The sequence below is a fragment of the Rhinopithecus roxellana genome, chromosome 3 (assembly GCF_007565055.1).
Source record: "Rhinopithecus roxellana isolate Shanxi Qingling chromosome 3, ASM756505v1, whole genome shotgun sequence".
Lineage (NCBI taxonomy): Eukaryota > Metazoa > Chordata > Mammalia > Primates > Cercopithecidae > Rhinopithecus > Rhinopithecus roxellana.
In genome coordinates, this window is record NC_044551.1 from 52,436,362 (window position 1) to 52,459,042 (window position 22,681).

The 22,681-nt window shown below is 33.7% G+C and overlaps 1 protein-coding gene across 9 annotated transcripts in view; it reads left to right on the top strand.

Annotated features, from left to right (window-relative positions):
- The window catches only part of CDH18 (cadherin 18), a 1,132,251-nt gene that overhangs the window by 697,768 nt on the left and 411,802 nt on the right, over positions 1-22,681 (top strand). The window contains exon 1 of one of the 9 annotated variants that reach the window (XM_010386933.2): positions 17,298-17,458. The exons of the other annotated variants lie outside the window; for them this stretch is intronic. The gene's annotated coding sequence lies outside the window, so the exon portion shown is untranslated. Of the gene's footprint in view, positions 1-17,297; positions 17,459-22,681 lie in introns of those variants that run through there. 9 annotated transcript variants of the gene reach the window in all.

Consider the following 22,681-nt stretch of genomic DNA (forward strand, 5'->3'; position numbering starts at 1 on the left):
ACTCACACAGGTTTGTGTACAGGCTTCTGTTACTCACTGCTTGCAGACTGAGCTCCACATCAGCACATGAGCTCCTCTGTAAGGCAACTCCCGCAAGGGCAGCTGGCTTCCCTGGGAATAACCAATTTCCAGAGGGAGGGAGGGAGAAAGGAAGAGAGACCCAAAATGAAAGCTGCACAGTCTTTTGTAAGGATCTCAGAAGTGATTTGCTATCCATTAAGCCATATTCTCTTATTAAAATGGAGCCACTAAATGTAACTCACACTCAAGGGATGAAGGATGAATCTCTACCATCTCAGTGAGGCTAGATTAAAAATGTGTCATTCTGTTTTTAAGACTACCATGCTACCGTTACAGACTGCTTCCGTATGTGTTTTGTCACATGCAAAGTACCACATTTATTCATTATTACGAATATGTTAAAATTGACCTCAGTGTTGCTCTCACATTTTTATAACAGGTAATAAATTAACATATGATGATTTAATGTACATGTTTGGTTTGATACAAGACAAAATAGTAGAGTTATTTAAGGTAATGATATACATGGTAAAAATTTATTTAGAGTATCATGATGTTTTCAGAGACAAAGGAACTTAGTATTCTTTTGATTAAAATAATTTTATTGTTTAGTTAGTTATTGAATGAGATGCTGAGACGTATATTAAGTCATTTTATACATTATATATCATAAGTGAAAAAAGTATTCAATAATTGAGTGGTAATGTTGAGTTACTATTTATTTCACAAATTGCCATAATATGGAAAATATAAATATTGACTTTCCTTTTGAGGCTAATGTTTTATTTTTAAAACATCTGCCTCTAATATTATAAATTCTATCAGGAAATATATTCTAACTTTATGGTTCGTAGATATTTTAATGCCTATGTGAACATTTATTTTTAGAACATTATTAAATATGTTTCTAAGATACATCACATCATACTTGAAGACTTATTTGTTCCCAACTCAGTGAAAAGTCTAGACCTTTTGAAACTTGGGACTATCCATAGTAGAGTTTTAAGACATTCTCAAAAGCTAATTTTGCTTCCAGTGTAATTAATATAAAGGATTCAAATGTAAATGGATAAATTAAGGGATTATTAGGTTGGCTCATGAAGAAAGATGTTTTGGATACAATGAACAAGAAAACTAGTCATGCAACAAAAATGAAAATGCTGAATTATATATTTTCTTCTCTTATTGATGTTAAAATTTATAAAATTATTAAAAGTGTATTCTCCACTAAAATTACCAATGGCATTTAAAACATAGTTACATAAGAGTAAAATGAAATATCTACTTTTAAAAGTATAATGCATTGATTTATATTTAAAGTAGTCATAGTTATATCAAAACACCATTCCCAAAAGTGTCTCCACTATATTAATAATAATGAAAATCGTAATAATATAAAGTACAATTTGCTCAAGATCAGACAATGATATTCTCACCAAATCCAATGTGACAGTTTAATTTTCCATATTTTATAAAGGAGTAAGTTAAATCTCAGAGAAGTTAAATAGATTTCTCAGGGCACAAGGCCACCTTAGCCAAGTCAGCCTTTCAACCTGTTTTGCTTGACTCCAAAGTTGTTATTTTTTTCCACTTAGACACGTGATATTCTTGGAAGGCTCAGCCTTACTGATATTTTTTAAAATTCATGTTTTTATTCAAAGAGAAGAAATAGGCAGTTTTCCACTGAAAACATAATAGCTTATAAAACCTTAGTAATAAAGTTCATTTTTAAAACTCAGGAGAACAAATAATTGAAAATAGTAAGACAAAAGTAACCATAAGCAAAACACTAATGTTTTATAATTGTTAAAAATTGGTATATATCCATTCATACTTTTAAAAATTATGTATATTTAAGTGGATTTATACCATACGTAATTTTTGAAAGCTTGGCAATATCTTGTTTATTATTTTTCAACTTTTAAAATTTATTATAGACATAATAATTTTACATATTTGTGAGGTGCAAGATGATGTTTTAATACATGTATACATTGTGTAATTGTCAAATTATTGTTTGATACATGTATACATTGTGTAATGATCAAATCAGGGTTTGATACATGTATACATTGTGTAATCATTAAATATCCATCAGCTTAAACATTTATCATTTATTTGTTATTAGAATATTCAAAAACCACTCTTCTAGCTATTTAAAATATACATTATTGTTAACACTAGTCATACTTCTATGCAATAGAATGTGAGAATTTATTTCTGACTGTACTTTTGTATGCACCCATTGACAGATCCCTTCCCTCCCTCTCGCCTTCTTGCACTCCCCTTCCTCTGGTAGCCACTCTTCTACTCTGTACATCTGTGAGAACAATGTTTTAGATTTCACGTTTGAGTGAAATTACCTGATATTTGTCTTCTATGCCTGCTTATTTCATTTAACATCATTTTATTTAAATTGTGATAAGAATGTATAACCACATAATTCTACTCTTACCACAAATTTTTAACTGCACAATACAGTATTTTTACCTATAGGAACAGTGGTGTACAGCAGATCCCTAGAATGTACTCATCTTGCATGATTGCAATTTTATACTTATTGAAGAGTAACTCCCTGTTTCCCCCTCTTCCAGCCCCTGGAAACCATCTTTTTACTCTCTGTTTCTGAGTTTGACTATAAAAGACACCTCGTGTAAGTGGAATCATGCAGTATTTGTCGTTTTGTGACTGGCTTATTTTACCTACCATGATGTTCTCCAGATTCACCCACATTTTGGCATATGGCTTTTCTTCTTTATGGCAATTATTCTGTTATATGTATATATATTATACATTATTTTCTTTATTCATTCATCCATCAATGGACATTCAGGTTGTTTTCACATATTGGCTATTACAGATAATGCTGCAATGGGCATAGGAGTGCTATTATCTCTTTGAGATCTTGATTTCAGTTTTTTGGATGTACATCCGAAATGAAGTTGCTGGATTCTTTGGTAATTGTATTATTCATTTTTGAGGAGGCTCCTCATTATTTTCCATAAGCAGCTGCATCATTTGAAATTCCTACCAGCAGTTTACAGAGTCCAACTTACTGACATCTTTGTCAACACCTATTTTTTAAGTAATAATTGTCATAACAGATGTGAGACAATATCATTTTTTTTTTTTTTTTTTTTTGAGATGGAGTCTTGCTCTGTCACCCAGGCTGTAGTGCAGTGGTGCAATCTCGGCTCACTGCAACCTCCGCCTCGCGGGTTCAAACCATTCTCCTGCCTCAACCTCCTGAGTAGCTGGGACTACAGGCACATGCCACCACACCTGGCTAATTTTTGTATTTTTAGTAGAGATGTGGTTTCTCCATGTTGGCCTGGCTGGTCTCGAACTTCTGACCTCAGGTGATCCAGCTGCCTCAGCCTCCCAAAGTGCTGGGATTACAGGCGTAAGCCACCGTGCCTGACCTGAGACGGTATCTTATTTTGGTTTTGATTTGCATTTTGCTGATCATCAGCAATGTTGAGCAAATTTTCTTATACCTTTCAGCCACATATGTGTGTCTTTTTTGAAGAAATTTCGTTCTAGTATTTTGCTCATTTTTTAATTGGGTTATTTGGTTATTTGCTCTTAAGTTGTAGGAGTTCCTAATATAGTATGGAATGAGCCTCTTAACAAATACATGATTTTCAAATATTTATCCTATTTCATAAGTGGTCTTTTAATTTTGTTTTTCCTTTGCTGTACCAAAGCTTTTAAGTTTAATGTATCCTCACTTATATACAATTTTACTTTTTTTGCTTATATTTTTGGTGTCATATGCAAGAAATCACTGCCAAGCTCAATGTCATGAATCATTTCCCTTATGATTTCTTGTAAGAATTTCATTTGTAATCTGCTGTTTCGCTTAGTAATGATTTCTTCTTATTTTCCACATAATTAAGAATTCATATACTGAATGATTTTTACTCACTCCATATTATTCCTTTACATGGATATACACTTTGTTTTAAAAACTAACCATTTATTAGTAATCATTTCTGCTAAATTTTCAATAAGGAGAACTGGATGAATCTCTCTAAAGCTATGTATTCATGAAGAGCATCCTCGATTAATTTTATAAAAGGCATTCTGAAATTTGGAAACTATTGCCTATATATCATTATTAACCAATGAGAAGACTTGATCAATTAAAAAGTTTTCTTTTACCTTAGGAACAATGATTGAAATACATGTAAAATAGGAAAATCATGTGACCACCAATTTTGTATGACCTACATTAAATAAATACTGAAAAGCTATTGTTAAAGGGATAAATATTACGTAATGTAAAGATATGACATACTCTTAGATATGAAAATACTATTGAGAAATAAATAACAGAGAAAATAATACAAAGATACATAAAATAATATAGAGAAAAACAATTCCCAAGTCTATAAATGCATTGCAATCTCTTTTGTATAGTTTCTGGAACCAAAGAACATTCAGAATAGGTACAGAAAGAAACACATTTTTAAAAATTGAAGCATCACATGCATATAGAAAAGCGCACATATCATAAGTACGGCTCAATGAATTTTCATGCAGTAAACTCACCCATGTTCCCTTCATCCAGATAAAGAAACAGAATTGCATCAAAATGCAAAACTATGCTATGCTAATTACTGCTCACTCCCTGCAAGGTAATGGGTTCCTGACTTCTACTTTGATAGATTAATTTACCAGATTTTTAATTTCAAATAAATAGTCTTGTTCACTATGGACTCTCTTTTTTTTTTTCTTTCATTTAGCACCATTCATAATGGTGCATATAGTTGTAATTATTTCATTATTATTGCTGTATAATATAGATGTGTATGAATGCAGGAGTATTTAACCATTCAAATGATGAACATTTGACTTTTTTTCAGTTTAGGATTATTGTAAAAATTGTTGCTCTAGGTATATGTGTATGTGCCTTTGGATAAATATATGTACTTATTTCTGTTGGCTTCATCAGAATTACTGAATCATCGGGTATATGTATATTCAGTTTTATTAGATAATGCAGAGTAGTTTTTCATATTGCATACATCAACTTAAATGCGTGGGCAATGTAAGCAAATTATAGTTTGTCCACAACCTGACTAATATGTAGTGTTATGTGACTTCTAAATTTCACCCATTCTGCTGGGTGTATAGTGGTATCACCATGTGGTCTTCATTCACATTTCCTTGATAATGAATAAATTTCATCATTGTTTTATATGTTTAGCAACAATTTGGTATATCACTCTAGTGAAGATATTCAGTTTAAAATTTTTCCCATTTCTTTTTTTCATTGTGGCTTTTAATTGTTTTGTAGAAACTCTTTATATGAGCAATTTGTCATATAAATTGTATGGCAAATATATTATTTCACCCTTAGATTGCTTTTTCATTCTTTTGATGGATGTTTCTTTTAAGGAATTATATTTCTTAGTTTAATATGTTTTATCTTAACATATTTCCCTATGATTAATATGCTTTTCTGCATTGCTTTTAAGATATCTTTGCAAACACTAAAGTCATGAAGTTATTCTACTGTTTGTTTCTAACAGTGAAACAACTCTATCATCTTTTAAATTAAATTTTAATTTTGAGATAAGTATAGATTCATGTGCAAATCTAAGAGAAAACCCATGTACTCTTTAACCCATTTTCTCTAATTTCCTAACTTTCTATCTTGTAAAGTTATAGTGCAATATGAAAACCAGAAAATGGGCAGTAATCTAGCCCACCAATCTGACTCAGATGTCCTAAATTTTACATGTATTCATTTACATATGTATTTATTTGTGTTTCTATGCAATTTTATCACATATATAGTAAGTTAGTAACAGATTTCCATGAATTCAGTGGCTTAAAATGCTAGAAATTGTTTTTCACTGTTCTGGATGCCGGAAGTCCAAAGTCAGTATCACTAAGCCAAATTCAAGGTGTTTGTAAGGCTGTCCTTGCTTTGGAGGCTCTAGGGAAGAATCTGTTCTTTGACCTTCCAGCTCCCGTGGCTGGTGTCATTGCATGCCAGTCTCTACCTCTGTGATCACATAGACTCATCTTTTATGTTTGTACCTAACCCCTTGCCTCTCTCTTAGAAGGATGTTTATGATGGTATTTAGGTCTCGCCCAAGTAATCTAAGATAAGCTCTTTATTTTATTTATTTATTTTTATTTTTTTAAGATGGAGTTTTACTCTTGTCGCCTAGGCTGGAGTGCAATGGTGTGTTCTCAACTCACTGCAACCTCTGCTTCTGGGGTTCAAGCGATTCTCCTGCAGAGTAGCTGGGATTACAGGCTCCCACCACCATGCCTTGCTAATTTTTTTGTACTTTTAGTAGAGAGGGGGTTTCACCATGTTAGCCAGGCTGGTCTCAAACTCCTGAACTCAGGTGATCCACCCACCTCGGCCTCCAAAAGTGCTGGGATAACAGGTGTGAGCCACTGTTGCCTGGCCAAGCTCTTTATTTTAAAATTTTTAATTTAACCTTATCTACAAGGACTTTTTTTTTTTTTTTTTTTTTTTTCCGAATAATGTGACACAGGTTGCAGGGATTGAAGCCTGGACATTTTCTGGTGACCATTTTTCAGTCTTCCACGTTTAGATTTGTGTAGCTACCATCACAATCAAAATACAGAACAGCCCCTTTTACCATGTCTACCTCAGTCTCAATTGCTTTTCACCGATCCCCTAACCCCTAGAAATTACTTACCTGTTTTCCAACTCTGTATCTTTATCACTTCAATAATGTTATATAACTAAAGTCATCTAATATGTAGCCTTTGGGGTTTGGCTTATTTCATTTAGCATAATTCTCTGAAGATTCATCCAAGTGTTGTGTTTATAAATAGTTCTTTTTCTCATTGCTGAGCCCTATTGTTGTGGTATGGCTGTATGGCTTATTTAATGATTCACCTGTGCAAGGACATTTCAGTTATTTTCAGATCCAGGTTATAACAAATAACTCTGCTATCAACATTTGTGTAGAGGTCTCTGTGTGAACATAAGTTTTCATTTCTCTGGGATCAATGCCCAGGAGTGAAATTACTGGGTCGTTTGGAACTGCTGGGAGGTTTAGAACTTGATCATTTTTAACTCTCAGGCCCTTTGCTCTTTTAAGACTCACAGTCTTACAGCTAAGACAAATTCAAGTATGCCCAAAGCTTTCATCAGAAAAACTACTCCTTTATAAAAATTATGACCTTAAACAAGATCAAGCTCAGCATTCGTGGCTTCTTATACTCCCTGGCAACATAGACTTATTGGAAGCCTTACCAGTTTGTAAGACATTCCATCAAAAATCTACCTATTTCAGCTCAAGTTTCTTCTCAGGCAGAATCTCAGTTCTGTTCTTTGGCTGACACTATAATAATAACTTCAGCTGGATTTTTCCCATAAATTCAACCAACATGCCTCTATCCCAGCACTGAACATAATTTAGGCCAAAATGTCTACTATATAGAGTGGTGTTTAAGTGAGCATTTTGATCCAAGATTCTATTAAAAAGGAAATATGAAATGGGTAACCTAAAACCTAAACATTTGCAATAAGAACAAAGATACAGGAGCAAATCTTTAGCAAAGACAGAATTATCTGTGTACATCAGAGAGAAAAATTCACCTTCAGAAATTTTCAAGACTTAAAGACTAACTTCATCATTCTTCTTGAGACCCTAAGAAATTCTTCAGGCAAGTGTGACATAGTGATAAATTGCTCTTTGATGTTCACTAATATTGAACAAGTCTGAGAAAAGATAGAAATGTTCAGAGGTCAAATGTTACTTTCTAGCCCCAAATGCTTGTACAAACAGCTATGAAGATAAATGGGAATTCATTTGTAAAATGCGGTATGACAACCAAAACAAATGCAATTTTTTTCAGTTCACAATGCACATATGGTTTCTTAATTTTCTATAATAATGGAAAACATCTTCACAAAAATATAAAGAATAAGTTGCTATTACAGGAAGTTCAGTATATGTTTATTTTTATAATTTAAATAATGCAATTTATGAATTTAGAATTTTTTTTTAGGTAGTCAGACATTTACTTAATCCTAGTGACTTACTATCTTGTCATTTTCTTAATATGCCATTTGTTTACTATGTCTATTTCTCATATTAAATATGTATTAGAATACTCAGTAGGCATGTGAAATGTATCTATTTAACTGGTTAAAGTGTCCTGAGTTTTGTAGAAAAACCTATATTCATATGAATGTATAACTTCTATTAAACAATGGCATTCAAATATTCAAATGGTTATTAAATCTTTTATATGTTTACATTGAAATATTGTAGTCTTTCACCTAAAAGAGGAAGTTTAAAAACTGAAATAGATCCAATTTTAAAATATCAGTGCATTTTTTCTAGTGATTCTTGATTCTTTAATGTGTTTGAGGGTGATTAGAAATTATGGAGCCCTAGCATCTCTCCTTAAAAAAGATATAAATATAAAATCTCTTGCTTTTCAGTCAGTACAATCAGTCTATTTAAGATAAACAAGTTTTAAAATGCAAGAAAAGCAAAAAGATAGTGGGTATGCAAGGCAATAATGATAGGTTTGACAATGCCAATTACTTTTGTAAAATCATAGAACGTGCTTGTTTATTTTCCCACCTCTGACCTGTAATATAGGAGTTTTTCAAGATGAGATAATGAGTTGAAAAATGACAGGAGGCTAAATATATGTTTTCACTGGAAATCAATGTTCACCAAATTTTAGCAACAATAGCTTCCTAAAAGAGAATTCAGGTGAGCAAAAATAACAAACAAGTGCTGAAAAGTCACATTAACTTCCATAAATCTTCCTTAAATTGTCTCTACCACTCAGTACAAATAAGCAAGACGGAAGTTCCTCTACAATTGTGCCCTCCCTCATATTCACCCTGAATCTGTTATAATGTGAGGCTTAAATAATCTTGTGGGACAGAGAGAGAGAAAGAGAGAAAAAAATAATGTATGTATATGTGTGTAAATAACCTCTGCTTACAAACTAGGAATGCTTTTTAAAGTCATTATCCAGCTGTATCAGTCTGTGTGGTCCTGAACATACAATTTGGTCCTTTCTTTTTAAAGTCCCTCTGTGTGATTCAGCAATTTCTTGTGTCTGGAAATAATGTGGATATATGCAAACACTATTTGGGGAAAACTTTTCTCACTATGGTACTAATTCTAGTGTACTTATTAACACAATTTGTGTCAATATTAACATACACAAATGTATTTCATATTGTATCAGTTTCTTGTTGCTGCATAGCTTAGTACAATCAGGCTGCTATAGCAAAATGCCATGAATTAGCCAGCTTACAAACAAGAGTAATTTATAGTTTTGGAAGCTGGGGTATCCATAACTCACCTCCTGGTACTTTCTCCTGTGTCCTCAGGCAGAGGGGCCAAGGGAGGTGTTTGGGAGGCCTCTTGCATAAAAGCATCAATGCCATTCATGAGGGTTTTATCCTCATGACCTAATCACCTCCCAAATTTTCCATCTCTCACTACTATCACATTGGGAATTAGGTTCTAACATATGACTTTTGGGGAGACAAAAGCGTTTAGGCCATGGCACTGCATAGCAAATTACTCCAAAACTTGACAGCTTAAATAACAACCAATGTTTAATATGTTGCATCACTTTTGTGGGTCAAGAAATTAGAAGCCACGTAACTGGGTGGTTTTGGTTCAGGGTCTCTTATGAGGTCACTTTCAAGAGTGTTGGCAGGGATGTTATCTTCTGAAATCTTGACTGGGCCAGAAAATGAGCTCACCCATATGTTCTGGGAGGTGACACCTTTCTGTCTGGGCCTCTGCTTGAAGTCCGTGTGATCTGATAGCTGGCTTTCCCCAGAGTGAACAATCCAAGAGAACACAAAGTGAAGACTTTTTGGAAGTCACACTCCATGATTTCTACAATATTCTTATTGGTCACAGGTTGACCCTACTCCATGTCAGAGAGGCCTCTACAGGTACATAAATACCAGGAGGAAATGCACATGAGGGTTACAGATCATTGGCGACTGTCTCTTAGCTAAATAACTCATTCCAGTGTTAAGAATTTTAGACAATATAATTTATGATTATAAGGGTAATAACATTACAAAGTTGATGCCTTACACAAATTCTTGTTTCCAACCCTTTCTCAATATGAAAAAGTAAAATTGAATTTCCTTATTTATTATTTTAACATAACAAAAAGTAATGAGTATCATATATCACAGCATTATTTTTCCTCCCAAAGGTAAACTAACATTAGCTAGAGGATATACTTTAAGGATATACTTGTCCTTTAGTAGAATTTTACCTCTGTGGATACTTTAGCTATGTCAGACAGTGTCTTCTAACTGTTATTTTCAATACAGTTAAACCCTAATTATTTCTAATGTTTCCAATTGCATTAAATTTTCAAATTAAATCTAGTTTTTATTTTGCATTTTTATCATCCCTTACACCTACCCAATTGCACATTTACTACTCATCCTCATTTCCCACAAAGTGCTAGGACTAAGAGAACAGAAAAATGAGCTAGAAACACAGCCAACTAAGAAGCCAGCAAGACAGTGCCCTTAAAGACATCTCATCTGTGGCAACTCTTCATTTGATCTTTGTTTCCTGTTATGAAGTGTCCTTCTCTCCTACTTTGCTCCTAGGAAACGCTTTTAAACATGAAATATGTAATGACATTCCATTCTCTTGGTAAATGTGGGAGTCAGTTAGAAAGCAAACATATGTAATAGGGAGATGGGATCTGCCCAGGCTGGAGGTTTGTATCATTTCCAAAGCAGATATTTCTATTCTGAAAACAGGAGTATCTCAGCCTGGGGAGAAATTCAAAGGTTACATGGATCTGAGGCTAGAATCTTCTCCTAAATATAACCCAGTTCATGTTGTTTGAGGCACTTATAACAGGGAATTCATTATCTCCTGAGGGAGATCATGAGGGAATCTTTATCAATTTGGGACTGTTATAAGTGTTTTGTGAGTTCTTACTTAAACTGAGTAAAAAAAGTCATAAATTATCTTTTATGTGATAATCTTTCATTTTGTGCATAACATAATCTCTAAGCAACACTAATCCAAGTTGAAGGGTTCTAGTTTCCACCAAATATTTTTTGTAAGGATTCAGGATTATTCTCTTAGTCATGAACATGAACCTTTGATTTGGGAAAGATTTCTACTCACACGTTAGCCCTATCCCCATTCCTCTGCCACTCCAGACAATAATTCTGAAATAAATAAAATTATAACAATGTTAGAAAGTGAAACTATAAAATCAGCACATTTTATTTTGGAGATGCACTGTCACTTCAATGAGGTAGAAAGGTTCTGAGATCCACAGATAAAGGCATATTGAAGACTATGTCATTTAGAACAGGGATTGGTAAAATGGAATGATACAGAGAGCTGACCACTCCAGAGGCTTCCAGTGCCAAGGCTAGAAATTCACAAGGAAGAAAGAATTACATAATGAATTTTGGTATTATAATGTTACTAGGGATGTTATCCACTATTGTGGAAATAGGTAGCTAACCCATTAATATTAAAGTTTTCTATTATGTAACTAAATCTTTTTCTGGTTCCACAGTCACTCAGAAACTGTTTTTAAATTGGTTTTCTAAGCAGATCTATCTATAAGAGGTGACCATTGTGGTTATTCTGGAAAAAGCATTGCAACATATATGACATTTAAAATGCATTGGTGTTCAGCCTGGCCAACATGGTGAAACCCTGTCTCTAATAAAAATACAAAAATTAGCCTGGCATAGTGGTGGGCGCCTGTAATCCCAACTACTTGAGAGGCTGAGGGAGGAGAATCGCTTGAACCCAGGAGGCAGAGGTTGCAGTGAGCCAAGATTCTGCCACTGCATTCCTGCCTGGGTGACAGAGCAAGGCTTCATCTCCAAAAAAAAAAAAAAAAAAAAAAAAAAAAAAAAAAAAAAAAAAAAAAAAATTGGTGTTCTGGGCTAATGCTGTTCTGAGTTTGATTAATGTGAAATGTCTGCATTTTCTGTGCAGTGTCAAAATTGTGTTGTTTCTCAGCAAGACAAGTATCTTTGAATGGAGCTTATTCATTGGACGCTTATATATTCAACAAGACCATTGTAGCAGGCAGAATGACAGTCCCCCAAAGATTTCCACATCCTAATCCTCAGTACTTCTAAATGCACCACATGGAAAAAAAGTATTTTACAGACGTGATTAAGGGTCTTGAGATGGGAGATTCTCCTGGTTTATCTGAGTGGGCCGGAAGTAATCACAAGTGTTGGTAAAATAGAGAGAGGAGATGTGACAGTCCAAGAAGAACGTGGAGTAATGTGCTCTGATATGGCAGAAGGGGTTGCAAGCTGAGAAATACAGGCAGCATCCAGAAACTGGTAACAGCATAGAAAACAGATGACCATCAGAACCTTCAGGAGCGTGGATCTGCCAAGACAATTTAGCCTGTTAGACTCATTTTGGACTTCTGAGCTCCAGTACTATAACCAGATTAATTTGTTTTGTGGTAAGCTACCAAGTTAGTGGTAATTTGATTATGCTAGAGATTGGAAACAAATACAGTAATTCATCTTCAGAAGATTCTTAGATGGTAACCATTTGGCCTTTTCCTGTTAATAGCCTCATTTTACTTTGTAAGATTTTCCTCATGTCTACATATTTATATGATATCACATGTAATTCTCTTCTGGAGTAAACAATATTTTGGACATAATCTGATATTTCTCATTTATTGTTATTAGATAATGCATTTTATGAGTACATTTTGAAATCACTACTTTTTTGGTTGTGACCATATGATGTGTTTAGGCCTTTTAAAAATTAATATAAATTGCTAGATCTCATTTTTCTAATCAGAGATCCTTTGATTTTTAAAAGTCAAGTACTATAAAAACCTTCCCCTAAGGAAAACCCTAGGCCTGGTGGCATCAGATGTAAATTCTTTACAGTATTTTAATTTAAAGTAACAGCATTTTAAGATAAATTCTTCTGCAGAATAGGACAATAATGGTTTATTGAGATCAACTAGTGATATTACAACAAAAGAAAAACAAGGCCGGGCGCGGTGGCTCACGTCTGTAATCCCAGCACTTTGGGAGGCCGAGACGGGCGGATCACGAGGTCAGGAGATCGAGACCATCCTGGCTAACACGGTGAAACCCCGTCTCTACTAAAAATACAAAAACTAGCCGGGCGCGGTGGCCAGCGCATGTAGTCCCAGCTACTTGGGAGGCTGAGGCAGGAGAATGGCGTGAACCCGGAGGTGGAGCTTGCAGTGGGTGGAGATCGCACCACTGCACTCCAGCCTGGGCGACAGAGCGAGACTCCGTCTCAAAAAAAAAAAAAAAAGAAGAAGAAGAAAGAAAAACAAAACCCAGAGTATCCCCTAAACATAAATTCAAAAATCATAAAAATATTGACACAGAAATACAAGATCTATAAAAAATAACTAGGCTGAACTTATTTCAGAAACACGTGGTCATTTAAGTTTGAAACTCCATAGATTTCAAAAATTGTATAGGACATAGGAGAAAAATTACATGTTTCTCTCAAGAGGTACAGACAAAAATATTAGCTAACATTTAATGTCAATTTATTATAAAATTCTTAGCAAACTAGATATACAAATGGTCCTCCATATCCATGAGTAGTATATTCTTGGATTCAACTACCTGCAGGGGCCATTGAAAATAATATGCTAAGAATAGATAAGGCTCAAGGACAGTATCTCTAGCTAGTTGCACTTTCAATGAACTTCAGTAGTCAAGGACAGTATCTCTAGTTGAACTTTTTTTTTTTTTTTTTTTTTTTTTTGAGACGGAGTCTCGCTCTGTCGCCCAGGCTGGAGTGCAGTGGCCGGATCTCAGCTCACTGCAAGCTCCGCCTCCCGGGTTTACGCCATTCTCCTGCCTCAGCCTCCCGAGTAGCCAGGACTACAGGCGCCCGCCGCCTCGCCCGGCTAGTTTTTTGTATTTTTTAGTAGAGACTGGGTTTCAGCGTTAGCCAGGATGGTCTCGATCTCCTGACCTCGTGATCCGCCCGTCTCGGCCTCCCAAAGTCTAGTTGAACTTTTAATGAACTCTAGTAGGCACCAAGAAGGCAGACAAATAAGAAAGAGCTTAGAGACAAGGAACTAAGCAGAAGGTTACATCTGGGTGCAGAAAGTTTGTTTTGCATTGTGTTATTTTTGCTGACGTGGAATTTATGGAGTATAAATAAAGTGAGGCGGAGGCTCTAGGCGCGGCCGCCATGTTCTCTGTTTGTCTTTGTCTCTTGTGTCTGTTCATTCTCCACCACCCCGGCTCGGTCCCCAATAACTACCTATAGATACAAAATATTAAAATAAAAACTGTATGGTTGGCTTTGTACAGAAAATATACAGACTTTTTTTGCTGTTATTATTCCCTAACAAATACAATATAACAACCATTTACATAGTATTTACATGTATTAGGTTGTAAGTAATCTAATGATGATTTGAAGTATATGGGAGGATGTGCGTATATTATGTGCAAACACTATGTTATTTTATATCAGAGAGTTGAGCATGCACAGATTATGGTACCCCTGGTGGGTCCTGGAATGGATCCCTCGCAGATACCAAGGGAAGCTGTAAAACAGCATTTCATTTACCAGGTAAGAATGTATTGAAAGCAAACATATCTATTGGCAAAAATAATTAAAACATTCTTCTAGAAATCAAGAACAAGTCAAAAATGTCTGTTACCAGGACTTCTATTTAAAATTGTACAGGAGACCTCTGCTAATGCAAAGAAATGAACTATGTGTGTAATGTCTAACAAAGAAGAAATTTTTAATCATGGTATTTAAAGGAGGATGACTATGTACATAAACAATTCCACAGATTCTACAGATTAATAATTGAAATTAGTAAATAATTTTAGCAGGTTTTCTGTTAGAAAGCCACAATGCAAACACTAATTTTATTTCTATAGACCAGCCCCATATTAGAAATTTAAAATTTAAAATACCACATATGTATATAAATTTATAAATGTATATAATTTATATACATTTATAATATATACATGTATATACATTTATAAATTTAACATGCCATATATATGCATATGTGTATCAGAAAACATTAAGTACTTAGAAATAAATCTAATGAAAGACATCTAAGACTTATACACATGCAAAATTCCTAAAACCATTAATGGAAAAAAGCAAAGAAGACATAAATAAAAGGAAATATATACCATGTTAAGGATTTAAGGGTTATGAAAACGTAAATTCTTTTAAAATAGGTCTGTAGCATACATTTAAAAAATAAAAATAAACTGTCGATGTGTGTGCGCATGTATGTTTTTGTGTGCAAGCTAATTGTAAGATATATGTGAAAATGCAAATGGCCAAAGATAGCAAAAATAATCTTGAAGAAGAAAAGGTTAGAAGGCTAGCACTATTTTACATCAAAACGAATTGTAATGCATCTTGGTAAAGCAGTGTGATAGAATTCTCAGAAGAGACAAATGGAATAATGGAATAGAATAGAGAGATTAGAACCTACCTACGTAAATACTGCCATATAATTTGTGACATAGGTGGTGACCACACCATGCAATTGTGAATGCATGGCCTTTGTAAGATATATTCCTGAATCAACTGAATGTTCAATTCACAAAAAATTGAACCATGACCTTTGTCTCACACCATATGCAAAAGTAAGACCCTGGGTGTGGTGGTTCACATCTGTAAATCTCAACACTTAGGGTGGCTGAGGCAGGAGGATTGCTTGTGTCCAGGAGTTCAAGACTAGTCTAGGGAACAAGGTGAGACCCAGTCTTTACAAAAAAAAATTTTTTTTAAAAAACATGGTGGTGTGCACCTGTAGTCATAGCTACATTGGGAGGCTAAGGCAAGAAGATCACTTGACCCCAGGGGGTTGTTAAGGCTACAGTGAAATATGATCATGCCAGTGCACTCTACTGAAGACAGAGTTAGACACTGTCACTAGAGGAAAAAAAAAAAAAAAAAGCAAGTCCCAAATGGGTTGTAGAGCTAAAAGTGAATGTTAAAGCAATACAACTTTTGGGGAAAAAAACACATGAGAATAACATCATGATTTTGTTTCTTGACCATAAATCACTATTAAAGAAAATGTTAATAAATCTATTTTAATAATCTATTCATCAAAACAGATCATGAGGAGAGGGATAAAGCACAGGAGATATATCACATGCGCACGCATGCACATACACACACACACACATATATATATTTATAAATAATATTACATATATATTAGACAATGCAGTTATCTCAGAATGTAACTCATAGAAACCAATGAGATAAGGAGAGATAGCTACATTGGAAAGTTGTTTGGGAATAAACTGGTAATGAGTGTGCACTGTTATGTTTTTGGTATAAGTTAATTACAAGTTGTATGTGAAAACGTAAATGGTCAAGGATAGCAGAAAAAAAAAAAAAAAAAAAAAAAAATTAGCCATTCTTCTCTTAGCTTTGTATATGTATCACATAAATAATGCATATACGTGTAGGCACCCGAAGCCAAGTATATGTGTATTTATAGTGACATTATTTATTATGGTTCCCAGCTAAATCAACCCAATGTGCATCAATAACAGTATGCATAAATAAATATTGGTAATTTGTCATATGCAATAATGTATAGCAATGAAAAGATTGAACCACTGCTATTTTTTTATGGAATGGTTACATCCCACTCACATAATGATAAATGAGCAAATCCACACAAAAAGAATAGTATATCATATGACATAATTATTTCAAGTTAATCAACAGCAGAGGTAGTGACCAAAGGGGACTTGTGTAGACATCTGGATACTGGTGATGTAATTTTTGAGCTGGATGTGATTACACGGGTGTTTTCACTTTATAAACATCACTGAAGTGTATATTTAAACCCGTGTGGCCACCCTGCTATATATGTGATATATTTCTATGAAAGTTTATTACAATAGCAGACACATTACCGGAGTAACACACATACTCAAAAGAGAAAGATTGATTGCGAGGAAACACAGCAAATCTCAGGAACATCCTAAGTCAGGAAATAAAAATTTAACTGGCTTGTGGAGACTCGGACTGAATGTCAGAATTTAGGGTTGCTTCTTCATATTTGGCAACTGAAATGATTGCCTCTTGTCTCTGTTTCTGTCCTCTCCATGATTTTGATTCTGTTTGCCAGTTAGCTTTCTTTGCTTACTCATGCAATCTCCTCTACTGCATAGCTTTTAGCTTGCATGTGGCTTTGACTCACCGTGTCACCAAAGCTAAATCAGGTACTGGGTGCATTTTCATTTTAAGTACTGCAGTCATCTAATGTACTTTACCAAACAGAGTCTAAATTCTAGATTCCCAAGAAAGATTATTGTCAGCTGGCTTTATTCAAGGTCCAATTCTGGGCCCATATCAAGTAACAAAGATTGAGTGGTGTGATAATTAGAGATGCCTCAACCAAAGTATGTGAGTTATTCAGTTTTGTTGTTGTTTTACTGTTTTGCTTTAAGAAGAAACATGTGATTGTGAAAAATTAATTGAAATTCCTTGCTACCTCTGTGGTCATGGAAATAAAATGGCATGATACAGAAGTTCCCAAACTTTTTGGTCTCACACACTCTCAAATTTATTGAGGACCATAAAGAGATTTTGTTTCTGTAGATTACATCTATCAACATTCACCATATAAGAAATTAAAACTAAGAAATTATAATCACATTCCTTTTAATTTTCTAAAATAATGATAACAGCTCATTGCATATTAGCTTGTCACCTGTTGTTATGAAAAATAGCTCTATTTAAAAATAATAGTAAGAAGAGCTGCATTGTTTTACATTTTTGCAAATAAAAATTAGTTGAGTGTCACGGTGCACGCCTGTAGTCCTAGCTTGCTCAGGAGGCTGAAACGGGAGGATCACTTGAGCCCAGAAGCTCTAGGCTGTAGTGAGCTATGATTACACTACTGTACTCCAGCCTGAGCAAACAGATCAAGACCCTATAGAACTCTGTTTTCTAAAGCCAGATCTCTTGCTCTTAACTACAGTTTGTTATCTTTGTTTGACAATTTAAGATGTAAACAACAAATGGTAATGCATTTTTCAAACGACATATTTTACACTAATATAAAACATAACGAGTTATTCTTAGGTATATGAAATCACATTACAGATTTACTGTCCCTTTTTAGACATCATGCCAAATGCTGTATGCAAATCTGATTTGCTTGATAACAGCTAGTACTCTTGACAGCATTTAAAATAAACTGGATGTCATTATAGCTTAACGGTCACACCAGCCTTCCAAAGTACATGCTGTTTACATTGCACAAGTTAAGATGAAGGATTTAGAGATTAAGTCACTTGGCCGCAGCCAGAGAGATTGTTAAAGATAGACCTAGATTTTGAACTTTGATGTGTTGGCACCAGAGTTCATTCCCTTAACCACAAAGTTATGTAACTTCGAAATCATTTTTCACCTATAATATGGAAGGCAGTGGAAAAAGGAAGCAGGTGGTGGGATAAATGTATGTTCTTTAGTGATACATTATTATTTTTTTGAACTGGTGTAACATCTCAAACTACCAATATCACTTTGCAAAAATGCATAATGTCTTAATAGTGTGAAATATTAATTATAATCAATTAATTATATTGTCCCTAGTTTGCTTTTGTTCTGTTATTTATAAATGCTATTATTTTATAACCTTGCTATACTGCTTATCATACTAGTTCAGTGGAAAGAGAGAGACTGTATACAATTTTTTTTAAAGGTTGAAACTTATTACTTCAAGTTGCTAGAAATAATCCTGTCCTTTCAAGTAGCAATAAAATGATAAAATAACATAAAAAATGATTCACACCAATACTTTTTTTAAAAACACAGAGTTGTTACAAAATTTAAAACATTTATATTATTTTAAAACAGAGTTGTTATAAGTATGTGAAACATTTATATTATTTACTTCCCGCATTTCTTTTAATCTATGTATCTGTTATACTTTAAATAATAATAATATTGTACAATATACTTATATACTCTTTTGGATGATTTATATATTTTTTATAATTTTAATATTTTGTATAGCAACTCTTTTCAGTAAAAAATGAAATGATAGATTTCAACTTAAAATAGAAATTAGCCTCAAGGGTAAAATACTGCTGTGTTAGACAGTATTTAATAACTTTTCCACATTTCTAATTCATTTCAGAACTGTTTAATTCTCCTTTTATTGTTCTCATTCTATTCCATTAATAGGTCTTAAGTTTACCTCAGAGACTCAACTGCCAAAATCATCAAAGTTTTAGTGAAAACAATTTTGTTAACAGTCTTTTATAGCAAGAGATGAGCTGAAGTAGGCGACCTTGCTGCAAAATTTGTTTTCAGACTTTTTAGTAGAACATGGGGCTCCAACTGTAGCTATAATTTTAACTTCCCATTGACTGTCAGTTGAAAATATATAGAAAATGATGTGCTATTCACAGAAATCTCCATAAAAGGCTTAAAGATTATACATTTCAACATATCCAACTGACAACCCATGCTTTACTACACATAAAAATAATCACACATTAAAAAGATATAAACACTTTATGGCCTGTAAAACACATAAATCAAATTGTATTCTTTAAGTCATGTTTCAGAAAGTCAAATGTAATTTAAACGAAGATGACATGAATAATAGTTTAATATTATATATTATATATTAGCATTATACTAATCAAAAGTATGATTTTAATATTGAGAAGAGTGAGTACATTGCTTCAGTAAACTCTCATCTATTCTTGTATGTTTACAAGTTGAGATTTAGTTCTGCATGTAGAAGTAAAAATTCAAGTAGAATACACATTTTGCCTTAAAAACAGAACATCAAATGCTTTTTATTTCAGATCCAATTCACTTGGCATTTTCAAATTCTAGCTAATATTCAGAATACAATCTTTACATTTAATATATGATACTGAACAAATACAATGTATTATTTAAACTATATAAACAAATATAAAAAAGAAATAATCATTCTGAAAATTGAATACTGGACGAAACAATTATGGTTCTTTTTCTAAATCAATAGAAACGAAAGTGCAATACTCATGCTTAGAAGTCAAATATATCACAAAGCCCTACCAAAACAAAAAAAAAAAAACAAAGGAAATTGTTGATGTAGTAAACAATCAATGGATAGTCATTGTGTGAATACCTGTATGACCACGAGTAGCTTTTAGTGTGTAAACTGCTCAGTGATTTCATAAAAGCGACTTGAGTGCTTTAATCTAATGGAATCACAGAGTCTAACACAATTTGAACTCAATCTTCATTTCAAAGAAGTGTTTACATCATTTCTCAAGACCAACGATGCTAAGCATTAGCTTTCTAACATTAGATTCCAAACTGTCAACAGAATCATCTGAAAAGCTTGTTTAAAATGTAGTTTTCAGACAATGCCCAGATTTTGATTCTGTAAGTCAAGGTCAGTCCTCTGGAACCAGCATTTGGGGCTGTCTGAAGTGTGTGGCAAGCAGAGTATTTTGCACAGGTTATTTCTTCTGTTTCAGGGTTAAACTACCTTGAAAAACCCAAGCGCACCTTTCCTTTAAAGGACTAAATATATTTAATAGCATATATCATTCTTGTTATTAATTTGAAAGTCATCTGGTCATATAAATATGGTATTAGTTTTATAAAGATAACAAAAGTGCATCCAAAGGTATCTTGATACCTAATAACTTACAGTTAAATTTCATATTTCTTTCTTCTTTCTTTTATCAGTGAGGACATAACTATAGTAATATCTATTCCATAATCATACATATGTACTTTTTTGTGGCATTTTCTTAGGTCATTAATTCTAAGATGACAGTGATTACATATTAATGAAAAATTTTCTGAGACTTTTTTCTAAATTTGGTCTCTTCATTCACATCACAGTTAGCACATATTGATGCCATGCCTTCAATGTAGTAATACTTCAGAGAGTTTGGATACAAAACTGTTTTTGAAACTAAAGTAAAATACTGAAATGAATCTTTGTCTTTAATATTTTTAATATATAATAATCCAAGCTATTATTTTAATTTAGAAAATAGAATAGTTCCAATTTTTAAACAATGTGTATGAAATTCTTTATCTCTTAAGATTCATTTGACTTAATGATCCTAAGAAAATTAAACTTTTTGACATAACTTTGAAAAGAAAACAGCCACAAGATAATGTGGCTTGTATGTTAAGCTTGCATTTTATAATAAAAATGAATTTATTACTGAATGTACATCTGCTTAAATGTTATATACAATGAATTATGAAAGATAATAAACTATTCCTATACTCAGAATATTTTCTAGGTGAAGTAATGAGACACAGAGTTAAAGAATAGCAAGGAAATAATTGTAAATTGTGAACATTGCTTTTGAGTTGGCAATTTTCTTCCCCAAAATGAATAAAATAATACTGTAAGACATGTATTATGAGTTGCATGTATGACTTTTGAACATAGAATACTAATGGAAGGAGGGCAAATCTAGCAATAATTCACAAAGATAATATGTTGTTGAAAATTTTAATAGTCACATTTGTATATGATATCATCTAAGTTGTGATATTCAAAATGTATTACAATTAGTAAAGGTACACCATGAAGTTCCATATAAAAAATACCGAAAATGTGTTACCCTGTTGAACTACAGGATAGTTTAACATGGTTATAATAGAATACAGAATTAACATATATAAGATGTAATTGAACCCATCAGTTAGGGAACCAGCAGAGTAATAAAGGTAATTCAAAAGGCATTTGATTGAGGCCAGGCGCAGTGGCTCACACCTGTAATCCCAGCACTTTGGGAGACCGAGGCGGGTGGATCAACTGAAGTCAGAAGTTCGAGTCCAGTCTGGCCAACATGGTGAAACCTTCTTTCTACTCAAAATATGAAAATTAGCTGGACGTGTTGGTGCACGCATGTAATCCCAGCTACTCGGGAGGCTGAGGCAGGAGAATACCTGGAACCCAGAAGGTGGAGGTTGTAGTAAGCTGTGATCACTTCACTTCACTCCAGCCTGAGCAACAAGAGTGAATCTCCATCTCGGGGGCAGGGGTGGGGAGGCACTATTTATCAGCGTTTGAATAATGAACATTAGACTAGAGTAAATCTATTTTGCTGGATACAAAACTGATGTTCTGCATGACAATAAAACCATGACCTTTGATGTTATAGTTTCTACTGGGCAGAACCATTTGCGTTTGTCTTGACAAAAAACTCTAGTTATCATGTAACTCAACAGAGTATTGATCTTTAATCAATAGTGGAGAGCACATAAGACAAAGAAATATGTGTCTAGATATTTACATAACTTTTGGATGCTCTATTAAAATAAGTCATTGAAAGGGCTTACTCTCTTCCCTTTTCCTCATTTCCAAATGTTAGATATTTTTTCTTAGTAATATTTTATCTGCCCTCTGCCTTCATACACATCCCTTCTATAATATGACTGTCTTATTTATGGCACCATTTAATAAACTCTCTCACCTCTCCTTTTGCCAGAATAACACTTCCCTGGAGAAGAGGAAGTAATTAAGTGTGTGAATTCAAAGGGCCTCCCTGCAGGGCTATAGGCTTCACGCTAAGTAAGAGTAAATAGAAATTGTTTGCAGTGTCAACAATTACAGCCAACAGAGTCAATAAGAATTTAGA